A 15,050-nucleotide genomic window follows, 5' to 3' on the forward strand; every position below is an offset into this window, starting at 1 on the left:
ACACTGATTAAAATTATTTTATGGTAATGTGACTATTCAGGCTTTATCTTTTCTGTTGATTTTGATATATTTTTTCAAGTAATTTGCCCATTTCATCTAATCTTTTAATGGATTGGCATAAGTTGTATATAATATCCCATTATCTTTTTAAGTTCTGCATCTGAAATTACATCCTCCTTTTTGATTTATTTATAATATAGGTTTTTTGATGCCTATCTCATTTTTTAATCAATCTTACCGGACATTGAGCAATTTTGTCACTTCACAAAAACCCAACTTAGTTGATTCTCCTTGCTTTCTATTTCATTTATTTCTTTCATTTCTACTTTTATCCTGATTATTTCTTTTTCTCCACTTCTGTATTGTTATTTTTAGTTTCTTTTTTACTGAAGTATAATTTACATACAATGTTATGTTAGTTTCAGGTGTACAACATAGTGATTTGACATTTATATACATTATGAGATGATCACCATTGTAAGTCTAGTCACCATCTGTCACCATTTAAAGTTATTACAATATTATTGACTATATTCCCTATCCTGCATATCAAATCCCCGTGACTTATTTACTTTATAACTGGAAGTGTGTGCCTCTTAATGTCCTTCACCTATTTTGCCCATCTTCCCTCCATCTCCATCTCAGTTTTTTCTATCTATGAATCTGTTTCTGTTTTGTTTTACTTGTTAATTTGTCTTGTTTTTTTAGATACCACATATAAGTGATATATGGTATTTGCCTTTCTCTGTCTGACTCACTTCAATTAGCATAATACCCTTTAGGTCTATTCATGTTTTCACAAATGTTTATAATGGCTGACTAATATTTCATTATATTATATACATGTACCATATCTTCTTTATCCATTCACCTATTGATGGACACTTAGGTTGTTTTCATATCTTTGCTATTGTAAATAATGGTGCAATAAACAGCATTGCATATTAGCATTTTCATTTTCTTCAAATAAATTAGCATTTTCCAATTAGCATTTTCATTTTCTTTTTCAAATTAACATTTTCATTCTCTTCAAATAAATACCCACAAGTGGAATTACTGGATCATATGATAGTTCTATTTTTAATTTTTTGAGGAAACTCCACACTGTTTTCTGTAGTGGCTGCACCAATTTACATTCTCACCAACAGTGAATGAGGGTTCATTTTTCTCCACATCCTCACCAACACTTGTTTTTTGTTTTTGTCTTTTTGATAGCAGCCATTCTCACAGCTGTGAGGTAATATCTCATTGTGATTTTGATATGCATTTCCCTGATGATTAATAATGTTGAGGACCTTTTCATGTACCTGTTGGCCAGCTGTATGTCTTCTTTGGAAAAATGTCTGTTCAGGTCTTTTGACAATTTTTTAAATTGGATTGTTTGGGTTTTTTGATATTAAGTTGTATAAGTTCTTTATATATTCCAGATATTAACCTCTTATCAGACATGTGATTTGCAAATATTTTCTCCCATTCATGAGGTTACCTCTTTGTTTTGCTGCTGGTTTCCTTCACTTAAAAAAAAAATCAGTTTGATGTAGTCCCATTGCTTATTTTTGCTTTTGTTGCCCTTGCCTAAGGAGATAGATCCCCAAAAATATGCTAAGACCAAAGTCAAAGAGCTGACTGCCTATGTTTTCTTCTAGAAGTTTAGTAGTTTCAGGTTTTCCATTCAAGCCTTTATTCCATTTTGAGTTAATTTTTGTATATGGTGTGAAATAGTGGTCCAGATTCATTCTTTTCCATGTAGCTATCCTATTTTCTCAACATCATTTATTGAAGAGACTATATTTTTCCCATTGTATAGTCTTACCACCTTTGCTGTAGATTAATTTGCCATATGTGAATGGATTTGTTTCTGTCATATTGATCTATGTGTCTGCTTTTATGCCAGTGCCATACTGCTTCGATTACTATAGTTTTGCAGTATAGTTCAAAGTCAGGGAGTGTGATACCTCCAATTTTGTACTTTTTCTCAAGATTGCCTTAGCAATTCAGAGTCTTTTGTGGTTCCATACAAATTTTAGGTCTATTTGTGTTTTTTCACAAATGCAAAAAAAAATGCAGTTGGTATCTTGATAGGGATTGCATTGAATCTTTATATTGCTTTTGGTAGTATGGGCATTTTAACAATATTAATTCTTCCAATCCATGAGAACAGTATAAATTTCCATCTATTTTTGTCATCTTTAATTTTTTTCATCAATGCCATAGCTTTCAGAGTACAGGTCTTTCACCTCCTTGGTTAAATTTGCTCTGAGGTATTTAAATTTGTGCAATTGTAAGTGGAATTGCTTTCTTAATTTCTATTTTTGATAGTTCATTGTTAGTGTATACAACTGTAACAGATTTCTGTATGTTAATTTGTATCCTGCAACTTTGCTGAATTCATTTATTAGTTCCAATAGTTTTTGGTGGACTCTTTAGGGTTTCCTGTTTATAGTATCGTGTCATCTGCAAATATTGACAGTTTTACTTCTTTCTTTCCAATTTGGGTGTCATTTCTTTTTCTTGTCTGACTTCTGTGGCTAGGGCTTCTATAATAAAAGTGGTGAGAGTGGGCATCCTTGTCTTGTTTCTGACCTTACAGGAAATGCTTTTAGCTTTTTGTCATTGAGTATGATGTTACTCATTGATCATTGAGTGTGGCCTTTATTTTGTTGCAGTATGTTCCTGCTATACCCACTTTTTTTAAGAGTTTTTATCATGAATTGTGTTGAATTTTGAAAAATGCTTTTTCTGCATCTATTGAGATGATCAATGATATTTATCCTTTGTTTTGTTAATATTGTGTATTATGTTGATTCATCTGTGGTTGTTGAACCATCCTTGCATTCCTGGAATAAATCCCACTTGATCATGATGTATGATCCTTTTAACGTACTGTTAAATTCTGTTTGCTAATATTTTGTTGAGGATTTTTGTACCTATGGCCTGTAATTTTCTCTGTGTGTGGTATCCATCTGGTTTTGCTATCAGGGTAATTCTGGCCTCATGGAATGATTTTGGAACTGTTCCCTCCTCTTTGATTATTTTTAGAATAGTTTGATAAGGATAGGTATTAACTCTTCTTTAAATGTTTGGTAGAATTCACCTGTGAAGCCATCTGCTCCTGGACTTTTGTTTATTGGGATTTTTTGAGTTACTGACTCAGTTTCATTACTAGTAATTGGTCTATTTAGATTTTCTATTTCTTCCTGATCTAGTATTGGTAGGTTGTATGTTTCTAGGAATTTATTCATTTCTTCTAGGTTTTCCAATTTGTTGGTGTATAACTGCTCATAGCAGTCTCTTATGATACTTTGTTTTTCTATGGTATCAACTGTAACTTTTTGTCTTTCACTTCTGATTTTATTTGGGCTCTGACTCTTTCTTCTTGATAAGTCTGGCCAGAGGTTTGTACATTTTGTTTATATTCTCAAAGAACAAGCTTTTAGTTCTATTGATCTTTTCTAGTTTTTTTAGTTTCTATATTTTATTTCCACTCTGACCTTTTTTATTTCCTTCCTTCTGCTAACTTTGGGCTTTGTTTATTCTTTTTTTCTTCTAGTCCCCTTAGGGGTAAGGTTAGATTGTTTGAGATTTTTCATGCTTCTTGAGGTCGGCCTTTATTGCTATAAACTTCCCTCTTAGAACTGCTTTTGCTGCGTCCCATAGATTTTGGAAGGGTACATTTTCTCTTCTTGTTTGTTTCAAAGTTATTTTAATTTCCTCTTAATTTCTTCATTGACCATTAATTGTCTAGTAGCATATTGTTTAGACACCACATATTTTTATTTTATCCAGTTTTCTTTTTGTAGTTGATTTCTAGTTTCTACCATTTTAATTGGAAAAGATTCTTGATGTGATTTCAATCTTCTTCAATTTACTGAGACTTGTTTTGTGGCCTAACTTGTGATCTCTTCTGGAGAATGTTCCCTGTGGACTTGAAAAAAATGTGTATTCTGCTGGTTGGGGTTGGAATGTTCTGCATGTATCTATTAAGTCTATCTAGTCTAATGCGGCACTTAAGGCCAGTGTTTTCTTAGTGATTTTCTGTCTGGATCCATTACCATAAGTGGGGTATTAAAGTCTCCACTATTACTGTCAATTTATATTTTTTATTTCTGTTAATATTTGCTCTATATGTTTAGGTGCTCCTACGTTGGGTGCATAAATGTTTACAACTGTTATATTCTCTTGTTGGAGTGTCATAATTATGTAATGCCCTTTGTCTTTCTGTTGCTATTTTTAATTTAATTTTTGAGTTGTAGTGTTAGCTTATTAATCTTCAATCATTCTTTTCTAATACAAATATGTAAGTACTGCTTTATCTGCATTCCAAAAATTTAATATATAATATTTTCATTTTCAATCAATTATAAGTATTTCCCAAATTTCATTATGATTTTTATTTGTCCCATGAGTTATTTAGCTTTTAAATTTTCAAATGTATGGTGTGGTTTAGTAATCTTTCTGTAAAGTGTTTCTAACTTAATTGCATTGTTATCACAGAACATAGTCTGCATGATAAGAATTCTCTAAAATTTTATGAGTCTAATTTCTGGTTAGTTTTCATAAATGTTCAATGAATGCTTGAAAAGAATGGTTTTCTCTAATTGTTTGGTGTGGGAGTCAATATATCAAGTTTGTTGACAGTGGTGGGCAAATGTCCTTTATTCTAAGTTATTGATTGTTCTGCTTGATTTATCAATTGCTGAGAATTGTTTTAATATTGGTTATAATAATGGTGGATCTTTCTCTTTTTCTTATAGTTTTTAGTATTTACCTTATAAGTTTTGAAGGTATATAATTATGTGCATGCATGTTTTGAACTGTTATTCCAAGGGAATTCAACCTTTTACCATTATATAGTGGATATTTTTATTTCTAGTAGTGATTCTTGTCTTAAAGTCTTGTTTCGTCTGAAGTTCCCATAACCACACCAATTTACTTTTCATTATTATTTTCTGGTATATCTTCTTCCAGCATTTTACTTTCAATTTTTATATACTTATATTTTGTGTAAGTCTCTAATAAACAACATAGTTAGATCTTTTTTTAATCTTTTTAATCCAGTCAGACAAACTTAACCTTCTAATTGAAAAGTTTAGTTCATTGATATTTACTGAGATTGTTGATGTATTGAATTTCTCTTTATCACTTTATTTTTGCCCTTTTATTTGCCCTGCTTTTTTTGTTTATATTTTTCATTGCCATCTTTTGGATTGTTTAAGGTTTTTGTTATATTTCTTTTTTTTAACCTTTATTCATTTGGAAGTTTACACTGTATTTCTATTATTTCAGTAGCTGTTTAGAAATTTTAACATGTAAACATATCAAAGTCTAAAATGCTTTAATATTAGTTGTTCCAACTTACATGCTATTATCAGGAAATATTTTACTTGTATTCAAAATTGTTTTCATATTCCACAAATTAAACATTATTATTGTCATTGTTGTTTTAAATATTGTTTTATACAATAAATATTTATCTAGATTTACCCACATGTTCACTCCTTTCTTCACTATCCTTTCTTTCTTCCTTCTCAGACCTTCCCTCTGGGATCATTTTCATTCTTCTTGAAGTGTATTCTTCAGTAGTTACCCCACCGTTGGTAATAAACACCATATTTGATGGTAAACAGTTTTTTGTTTTCCTGAGAATGTCTTCATTATACTTACATTCTTAAAAGACAGTTTTGCTGTGCGTTTACATTTATTTTCTCTCAGACTTTGAGAACAGTATAACACTATATGCTATTTTTCATTTTTTTCTCTGTTATTTGTTTCTAATCTGCTTTTTCTCTCTGACTACTCATTAAATTTCTTTTCCTTTGTTATTTTGCAGCTTCACTGCAATTTAACTAGGTATATAGATATAGATATAGATACAATGTTTGCATCTTTCCTGCTTGGAACTTAGTGATTCCTAAATCATGGATGTGTGTCTTTTATCTGTTTTGGAAATTTTTCACTGTTATCTCTTAGAATATTATCCATTTTTCATTTTCATGGCCACTCTTTCTGTAACTCTGATTACATGTATGTTGGACATTTGCTTTCATGTTATGATCCATGATTTTTGATGTCTCCTTCATGGTTACCATATCTTCGACATTGGTATGCATCTGGTCATTTCTGTAGGGCCATCTTATAATTCAGTCCTCCTCTTGAATTGTATGGAATCTGCTTTTAAAACTAACCGAGTTTATTTCAATTATGCTTTTCAAGTCTATAATTTCTTCTTCAAATGTGCCTTATCATCACTGCGAGTCTCTAGACTCATACTTTCAGTACTGTTTTATTTTCCTTTAAACTTATAAAATATGCTCTTTCTCTATTCTATATTTGAATATCATAAGTCTTTGTATGTTTGATATTTGTTTAAACTATTGGGTATTTCTGCTGATTCTCAGCCGTGTTTCTTGTTCCCACATCTGTTTTGTAATGTTTAACTGTTGAGTTGTTTATCTGATATACTTTTATCTGAATGAATTCTTAGAGGCATGAAGTTGAGAGTTTTTTCACCCACATAAGATTTATACCTGCTTCTGGAATCCACCTTTAAACCTATTATTTTCTAATAATTTTGTTTTAAGATAAAATAAGCAAATTTCCCAGGTAAATTAGGACTTACCTCTAGTTCACTGTTCACTGAAGATGTGGCCCTTTTTGTTAGGTACGGTCTTGGCTTCATATGCAGGTCTTTTATGTGACTCCTTACATTATATGGACACCAATATTTGTTCCCTGTTACCTATGAGGCCATTAAAACATAATCTCTGGATCACCAGAAATCCACAGGTGCCCAGAAAGCAGTCATGGCCTTTTCTCCCAGGATTTATGCTTTTGTTTCATGTTTGAGTGCTGGGGATTTCCTTACTCTGTTGCCAGCTCAACCATGTAATAAATAGTTTTTTTCTAAATACTTTATATAGTATCTGGGATTATTCTGTAGTGCAAGGCTTTGCAGAATATCAAGTTTGTAAAACTGCCAGAAATGGAAATCTAATTTATTATATTTAAACTTTGCCTAAATTAGAACAGTTCCTTTTTTAGATGACTAAGTTATTTTCTATTAAAAATTCCTTATAATCAAAATATGTTTCTGTAAAACAGAAAATTACAAAAACTTCATAGAAAGAGAATATTGCTGAAAATTTTACCACTTCCCCAAAATATTCATGTATTAGGTTAAACCATTCAAAATAGTCCTTCTATAGGTCAAAATTAACTTTACATGGTTCAAATAAATATTTCCTTCCAGTGTTTTTTTCAATAACTGTGTTATAAAGTTAAAGTAATAAGTTATATATAGTCTTATATATTTTTCCCTTTGTAGAAACATTTCCCCATTAAACTTCTCACAATAGCTTGCTTATACAATACTTATATACATGATATTTAGCATAATTGTTTTAATCATTTCCCTATTTTCAGACATTTAAATTGTTTTCACATTTTTATATAGCTAATACTATCGTGAACATCTTTATGCATAAAGCAATTTTCTGAATTTTGTATTTTCTCTTAGAATGGAGAAATGGAAATGAAATTGCTGGTTTAGAAGCTTAAAGTTTTTAAGAATCTTATTACCTATCAGCAAATTACACTCCAACTTGCAGATGTAAAATATCAGAATAGAATATTTGGAGTCTCTCTCAGTTTCCTAATTTGGTATTTCAACATCTCATTAGAAAAGTCATGTGATGCTTTAGCTCTAACCTACATCTCACCTATTGAGATGTGTTCTCATTTTCATATTATCTGTTCTTGGTTTAAATATCTCCCAGATACTCACCACATTTTGTGTAATTACTGAAAGAATCTCATCCAACTTCCGTTAGGAATTTTTTCAAAAGTACTATAAAAGTCAAATTACTTAAATCTACCTAAATTAACTCTTCAAAGAGATATGCCAATTCTCATCACATGCCTAAAATTTAGTTCCAAGCAAGTGTCGAGATTTCATTTCATTTCCATTTGTGGAAACACCATTTTGTTCCTCTCTCCAAAATTCTTCTCTATGTAACACAAAAGGCAATAACTCATACATTTTTTTCTCACTAGACTGTTTCAATAACAATAATAAGAGCTACTTTTTATTGGGTGCCTAATCTATGCCAGGAATCATGTTAGGCACTTTACATGATCTCTAATTCCCATAATAAACTTGCAAAGTATCATAATGCCCTCTTGATATCTGAGAAAAACTGAGTCTCAGAGAGGTTAAAGAGCCATGGAAAATAAAGGGTGGGATCAGAGTTGAAGTGGATTTGGACAAAGTCAAGCCTTCCTCTACAGAAATATAAATAAGCACACACTGGTCAAAGTTATGGCTCAATAAAGCAGGAGAGGGGGACTCTTTTGTGCAGCACACCAGATGTCTTGGGGCAACAAAAGGAGCCATGGACATAATGGTTCACCCTTTATGTCATAGATAGAATTTAAAGGCCACTATAAAGAAACCTAGCTAACCAACCTTGTGAAACAGTTGCTGAGAAACAAACAAAAAAGTTGAGAAAATGAATGCATAGTCTGAAGATGGTTTTCCCTATGGCTTAGTTTAATCAGCTAATAACACCCAAGAACAGCACGGCTAAGCTAGTTTTTTAATTCAATGACATATTCAAGTGATGTTGTTTCACAGCTTTAATAACCCTGTCAACATTCATCAGGGAATCAGTGCAGCCCTCCAGAATCCTGCCATAAAAACACAGTGGATTTTTTAAATTAGAGTTGTGCAACCTTCAGCACACCCCAACTCTATGTTGAATTATGTGTCTCACTCTCACCTTAAGCTCACCGAGATTCAGAGGAATCCAAGGGAAGCAGAGAGGGGTCAACATGGGCCCAGATGAACAAATGTATTTTCATAGGTTTCACAGTAAACTTTTAACTCTTGATGCCATGGCTTTCTTTTTTTTTTTTTTTTTACATCTTTATTGAGTATAATTGCTTTACAATGGTGTGTTAGTTTCTGTTTTATAACAAAGTGAATCAGTTATACATATACATATGTTCCCATATCTCTTCCCTCTTGCATCTCCCTCCCTCCGACCCTCCCTAACCCACCCCTCTAGGTGGTCACAAAGCAACGAGCTGATCTCCCTGTGCTATGCGGCTGCTTCCCACTAGCTATCCACTTTACATTTGGTAGTGTATATATGTCCATGTCACTCTCTCACTTTGCCACAGCTTCCCCTTCCCCTTCCCCATATCCTCAAGTCCATTCTCTAGTAGGTCTGTGTCTTTATTTCTGTCTGTCTTACACCTTGGTTCTTCATGACATTTTTTCCCCCTAGATTTCATATATATGTGTTAGCATACGGTATTTGTCTTTCTCTTTCTGACGTACTTCACTCTCTATGACAGACTCTAGGTCCATCCACCTCACAGATTCTATGAGGCCACCATCACCCCGATACCAAAACCAGACAAGGATGTCACAAAGAAAGATGCCATGGCTTTTCAAAAAATGAATAAATTATGGTAGGAAAATCTAACTCTCACCAACATGACACTTGTTAGGTAATGTATATGCTGGACACAAGTTCTGTGAAACATAGAAAAGTAGATGTAAATTCAAAATTCTGGTGGCATCTAGGTTGCTATATACATGTACATACACGCATACAGCACCTGCACAGAGAATGTTATTCAGGCAGGAAATTGGGAGCCTAATTTAATTTGTCAGTTTTATTATTTAAAAAAAAAAATGATAATATTTACCAAATGTCTTGCATCCATGTTTTTCTTAAAAATATAATGAGTTTTCTATGATTATCATCCCTGGTTTTTGAATGGATCTCGGTACTCACTGAAAATCTATAGCTGGAGGTATTAGGAAAGAGGAGGGTATTCAACAGTAAAGTATAGACACTTGCTGCTTTTCCTAAAAACCTGATTGCAGAATCGTAGATACTTTGCTATTAAAACCACAATACATTGTGCTTCCCTGGTGGTGCAGTGGTTTAGAATCCACCTGCCAGTGCAGGGGGCACGGGTTCGAGCCCTGGTCTGGGAAGATCCCACATGCCACGGAGCAACTAAGCCCGTGTGCCACAACTACTGAGCCTGTGCTCTAGAGCCCATAAGCCACAACTACTGAGCCTGTGAGCCACACTACTGAAGCCCATGTGCCTAGAGCCCTGTGCTCTGCAACAAGAGAAGCCACCGCAATGAGAAGCCTGCGCACCACTATGAAGAGTAGCCCCTGCTCACCAAGACTAGAGAAAGCCCATGCACAGCAACAAAGACCCAACACAGACAAAATTAAATAAATAAATAAATAAAATTTGTAAAAAAATAAAACAAACATAAAGCCACAATACATTATGTTGATGGTCACTTCTGGGTTTGAAGCTTCCATTGTCCATGAATTAAATGGAAAAAGTTTGTTCTTTTTATTTTTGCAATTCACTACTCAGGAGCTGTATTCAAAAATAAATAGCTCTAGGCAACTATAGGAAGAAAACTTCCAGCTTAACTGATACGAAACCCATTTGCTAAATATGGGGGTAAATTAAGTTTTTAAATTATACAATGTAAAAGTAAATAGCTCTTACAATGGCAAGAAACAGAAAAATGCATACTCTGAATCTCCACCTATTAGCGATATTTTTGCCATAGCTCTCATTTTCTCTAAGATTAAATAATATGTTAAACATGATTTGGTCTTTTTTTAAGTTTATATTTACTATAAATCAATTATCTTGAATTTGATCTCAAATTTAATTTTTCTTCAAATAAACATATACAGCATCGAGTAGTATAGATATAAAAATAAAAACAACTTTCCTCACTTACTCTACTCAGAGTATGCCAATCATGAAATCAAGATTCTGTTTCATTTTTTAAAATAAACCAAAACTTTTTATAAAATGGTTCTTTCCAAAAATTCATGTACAAATTTTGACCTCACTTTTGTAACTTTCCTTGGCAAAATTTCTGGAATAAATTAATCAAATGCAACCCTCCGCAGGAAAACACTTCCAAAAAATAACTTCCTCCACTGAAATGGAATCTACAGAATGAAAAGTTACTTCTCCACTTAACAATGTAAAATTTAAGGCATATTTGCCAAAATATTCATTTTTATTGATAAAAGGAGACTTTGATTGGCAATTCATTAGATATGTGAAATAATTTATTTCCTGTTATATACCAATATTCAGGTACAAATATATCTGAATATCTAGAATAGATGCGTTGGAAAGAGAAGAGCAAATCTGGGGTCATATTTTTATTCAGGATAGTAATCTAAGAATATTGCTACCTTTTGATAAATTAGGCTTGAGGCCAAAGTGGAATAAAACAGGTAAGGAAATTAAACTTGTTAAATTTTTTGTAGTTGTTGTAATGGGAAGTAACATCTCATAAACTTGTCTAGGAAGAAAATTCTGACCTCCTGTAATAAAGTCAATATGTGCAGAGAAATGTCATGAGTGTCAAATTAAGGGTTGATCTGTCTTCCCTGGAAGAAATACCAGGCCACCTTTGGTCAAGGACTAATTTCATAAATGAGCCTAGCAGTTAGTTACCCAGCCTGTATGTTCTGAAAACTCTAGCAATGCTGCCTTTCTCAAAACATCTTTCCAGTGTCTGTTACTGGTACCTGAAATTCCACCATTAGAAGATTATTATCCTCCTTTCATGTTTTGTCCCATGCTAAAATATAAATACTACAGAGAGTAATAATATATGAAGCTTATCAGTCATTTCTGTCTTCATGGTGATGAGTTGTTAATTGAAGAGATAAATGAAGTTTGAAATAATCATCTGTAATGGGAAAGGAAATGCTAGTAAAGGGAGAAGGCCCTGGAAGATTCTGGAAGGCACTGGGAATTATGGGAGGTCACGGGGAGAGAAGGGAAGGCAATTTTTAAAAACTTTTTATTTTATATTGGAGTATAGTTGATTAACAATGTTGGGCTGGTTTCAGGTGTACAGCAAAGTGATTCAGCTATACATATACATGAATCTATTCTTTTTCAACTTCTTTTCCCATTTAGGTTATTATATAATATTGACCAGATTTCCCTGTACTATACAGTAGGTCCTTGTCGGTTATCAATTCTAAATATAAGGAAGGCAATTAAGCCAATGGAAGCTTCACAGTTTCTATTTAAATGGAGCTATAATCCTCCTGGGGCATAGCTGCATGGGGTGAAATGTTGCTGGTTGGGTCAAACTCTGCTTCTAAGAGCTAGAAAGATAACACAAGTAAGGTCTTTTGAAACAGAAAATAAAGTATAAAATAGCTAAGAAAACAAACCATTTTTTGATTTGAAAATATGATCCTCAAAGAGTCAGGATCTACAGACATCTGTAACTGCATTTCTTTTCCTGTGTCTACAACATCATTAGAAGGCAAGAAACCCAACAGCAACTCTTTCAGAGGAGGGTCCAAGGGAACATAACATAAGTATTTCTCTAAGTGTGTTCCATGGAATACTTAAGTGGATAGATGCTAGAGTGATGAGTGGGAGGGAGTTCTTTAGATAAGTAAGTTTGAGAAAAGCTTTACACCATAGGTCTCTCTTAAAGGGTTAAAACATGTGTATGGCAGAGACTATTGCATGTTCATGAAAATCCATCTCCTTGTTCTCCAGATCACATTTCCCAGTATTCATTTGCAGTTAGGTGTGGCCATGTGCTGGGTTCCAGACAATGGGATGTGCCTTCTGGGTAGAAGTCATGTGTACTACTCTCTGGATTGGCCCATAAAACCTCCCATGCACCATCTTCCTTGCTCTTTGCTCCTTCCAACTGTCTGGAATGGAATAATTCTGGGGTGATCTGAGGACCTCTTCATTGAGGATGATGAAATTGATGGACGGTGAGTGGCTTTATGAATTACCTTTTGGAGGCAGCCACCTAATCAAGAGCTCTACTGTTGGACCATGTTATGAGCCAGAAATATATCTTATAATGTTAAGCCACTGAGATTTCAGTATTTTTTCCTATTACAATGCTTTAGGTATTTATCCTAATAAAATGCTTTGCATCTTAAATGTTTGAAAGGCATTGCAGTTAAAAAATCATATTTACTTTTATTAAACCCAATATTTTCAACTGATTTAATTACAGTACCTTTACGGTTTTGTTTTGTTTTTACTTTAACAACTATTAGCTAGTAGAACTATTAGTTTTTTTATTGGGGAAAAACTATGTCTTTCTTTAGGGAAGACTCACTAAGCCTTTCTTCACTCCCTCTAGCCTTCTAGAAGTTTATTCTAGGTAGAAGAGGAGAGGACCAAGAAACAAACTATGGCCAGGATTATGGGGATGTACAGCACCAGGGATTTTAATTATAAACTCACCCACAGCGCCATGTTAGATATTCCAATGCAGAATTAACTAGGTGAGTGCAGAGAACAGAGGCATATGGTCTCTGAGCAAGCAGCTCAGAGACAGCCTCTCCCACAACTGGGAGCTGGGCCTGGCCCAGGGGAGCTTTGCCTTCATCCACGAGGACTTTGATGTCAAAGAGACCTTCTTCAATTTCTCCAAGGGGGAAGTGACTGACCCCTTTTGACCCTGTTCTCATCAAGGTGAACATTTTCCACCTGGACAAGTACAAACAACTCAAGTCAAGGTGCCCATCACGTATTGGGCAGGCAAGTTTGTCTCCACAGTTGATAAGAATTTTCATTGCCACATCCTTAAACTGCCTTATTGAGGAAATGCCACCATGCTGGTGGTCCTCATGGAGAAGATGGGTGACCATCTTGCCCTTGAAGACTACCTGACCACAGACCTGGTGGACACACAGCTCAAAAACATGAAAACCAGAAAAATGGAAGTTTTCTTTCCAAAGTTCAAATTAGATCAGAAGTATGAGGTGCATCTACAGGGACTGAGGAATATGTAAAACACAGCATGGAAAGGCAATCAGCACAATCCAGGTGGTGGGGAATAATTTGCAAGAGAAAAATATTCCATTTCTTTGACAAATTAGTTATAAGGGAAAAAAGGAAGTGGGAGTGGTCTATATATTGAAAAAGCCTTAAGAAATATATCAGCCATTTGCAATGTGTTGTCTTTATCTAGATCATGATTCAAACAAACTATAGTGAAATATGACATTTGTGAGAGAATAATTTAACAGTGGATACTATTAAGTATTCTTAATAATACCTGACAACTGTATTGAATTTATGATCATAAAAAAGTCTTTAGGGACTTCCCTGGTGGCACAGTGATTAAGATTCCGTGCTCCCAATGCAGGTTCCCGGGTTCGATCCCTGGTCAGGGAACTAGATCCCGCCTGCAGCAGCTAAGAGTTCGCATACCACAACTAAGGAGCCAGTGAGCTGCAACTAAGGAGCCCGCCTGCCACAACTAAAAAAGGATGAGGTACATGAACTGCTGAAGGAGAGGGGAATCAGCAGAATCTTCTCACCCTGGGCTGACCTGAGTGAACTCTCAGTTACTGCGAGAAATATTAAAATAACCAAGGTTTTACAAAGAGCAATGATTGAGGTTAGTAAGGAACTGAAGCAGTGGCGGGAAATCTGTCAGAAATCACTGCTTATTCCATGCCTCCCATCATCAAAGTGGACCGACCATTTCATTTCATGATCTGTGGAGAAACCTCTAGAATACTGCTATTTCTGGGCAGGGTGGTGAATCCAACTCTCCTGTGACCTATGACATGCATGAGTATTTAGAACTATAGCAAATGTTGAATCTGAGGTGTTTGAACCTACACAGGACAGTGGCACTGGGTGTCGAAAAGAGAGAGTGTCCCCCCTTGTCCTCAAATGCTAGTTTGAGTCGTTCTGAGATAAATCTGAGTATTAAATTCAAACTTATTTTAAGGAGAAAAAAATAAAGTAAAAGGAGGGGGAAAAGCGAGAATCATATATAGAATCTAAGGATTAGTGAGGAGAGACAAGTGTGGTAACAAGGTTCTAATTTTTTTAAATTTTGCCTCTTTTCATATAAGGAATCATTATACAGGAATAGTAATTACTAATAATGGCCTTGTTCAGTTATTTTAGTAAAAATACCTATTGTGGTCTTGTATCTATCAGAATGAGAAACTCAAATGAAGGGGATTT

At 34.1% G+C, this 15,050-nt stretch overlaps 1 pseudogene; it reads left to right on the top strand.

Annotated features, from left to right (window-relative positions):
* Window positions 1–10,496: 10,496 nt before the first annotated feature.
* LOC112407319 (protein Z-dependent protease inhibitor pseudogene) lies at window positions 10,497–14,633 on the top strand (annotated as a pseudogene).
* The last annotated feature ends 417 nt before the right edge of the window (window positions 14,634–15,050 follow it).

The sequence above is a fragment of the Neophocaena asiaeorientalis genome, unplaced genomic scaffold, assembly GCF_003031525.2.
Source record: "Neophocaena asiaeorientalis asiaeorientalis breed wild unplaced genomic scaffold, Neophocaena_asiaeorientalis_V1.1 scaffold29, whole genome shotgun sequence".
Classification (NCBI taxonomy): domain Eukaryota; kingdom Metazoa; phylum Chordata; class Mammalia; order Artiodactyla; family Phocoenidae; genus Neophocaena; species Neophocaena asiaeorientalis.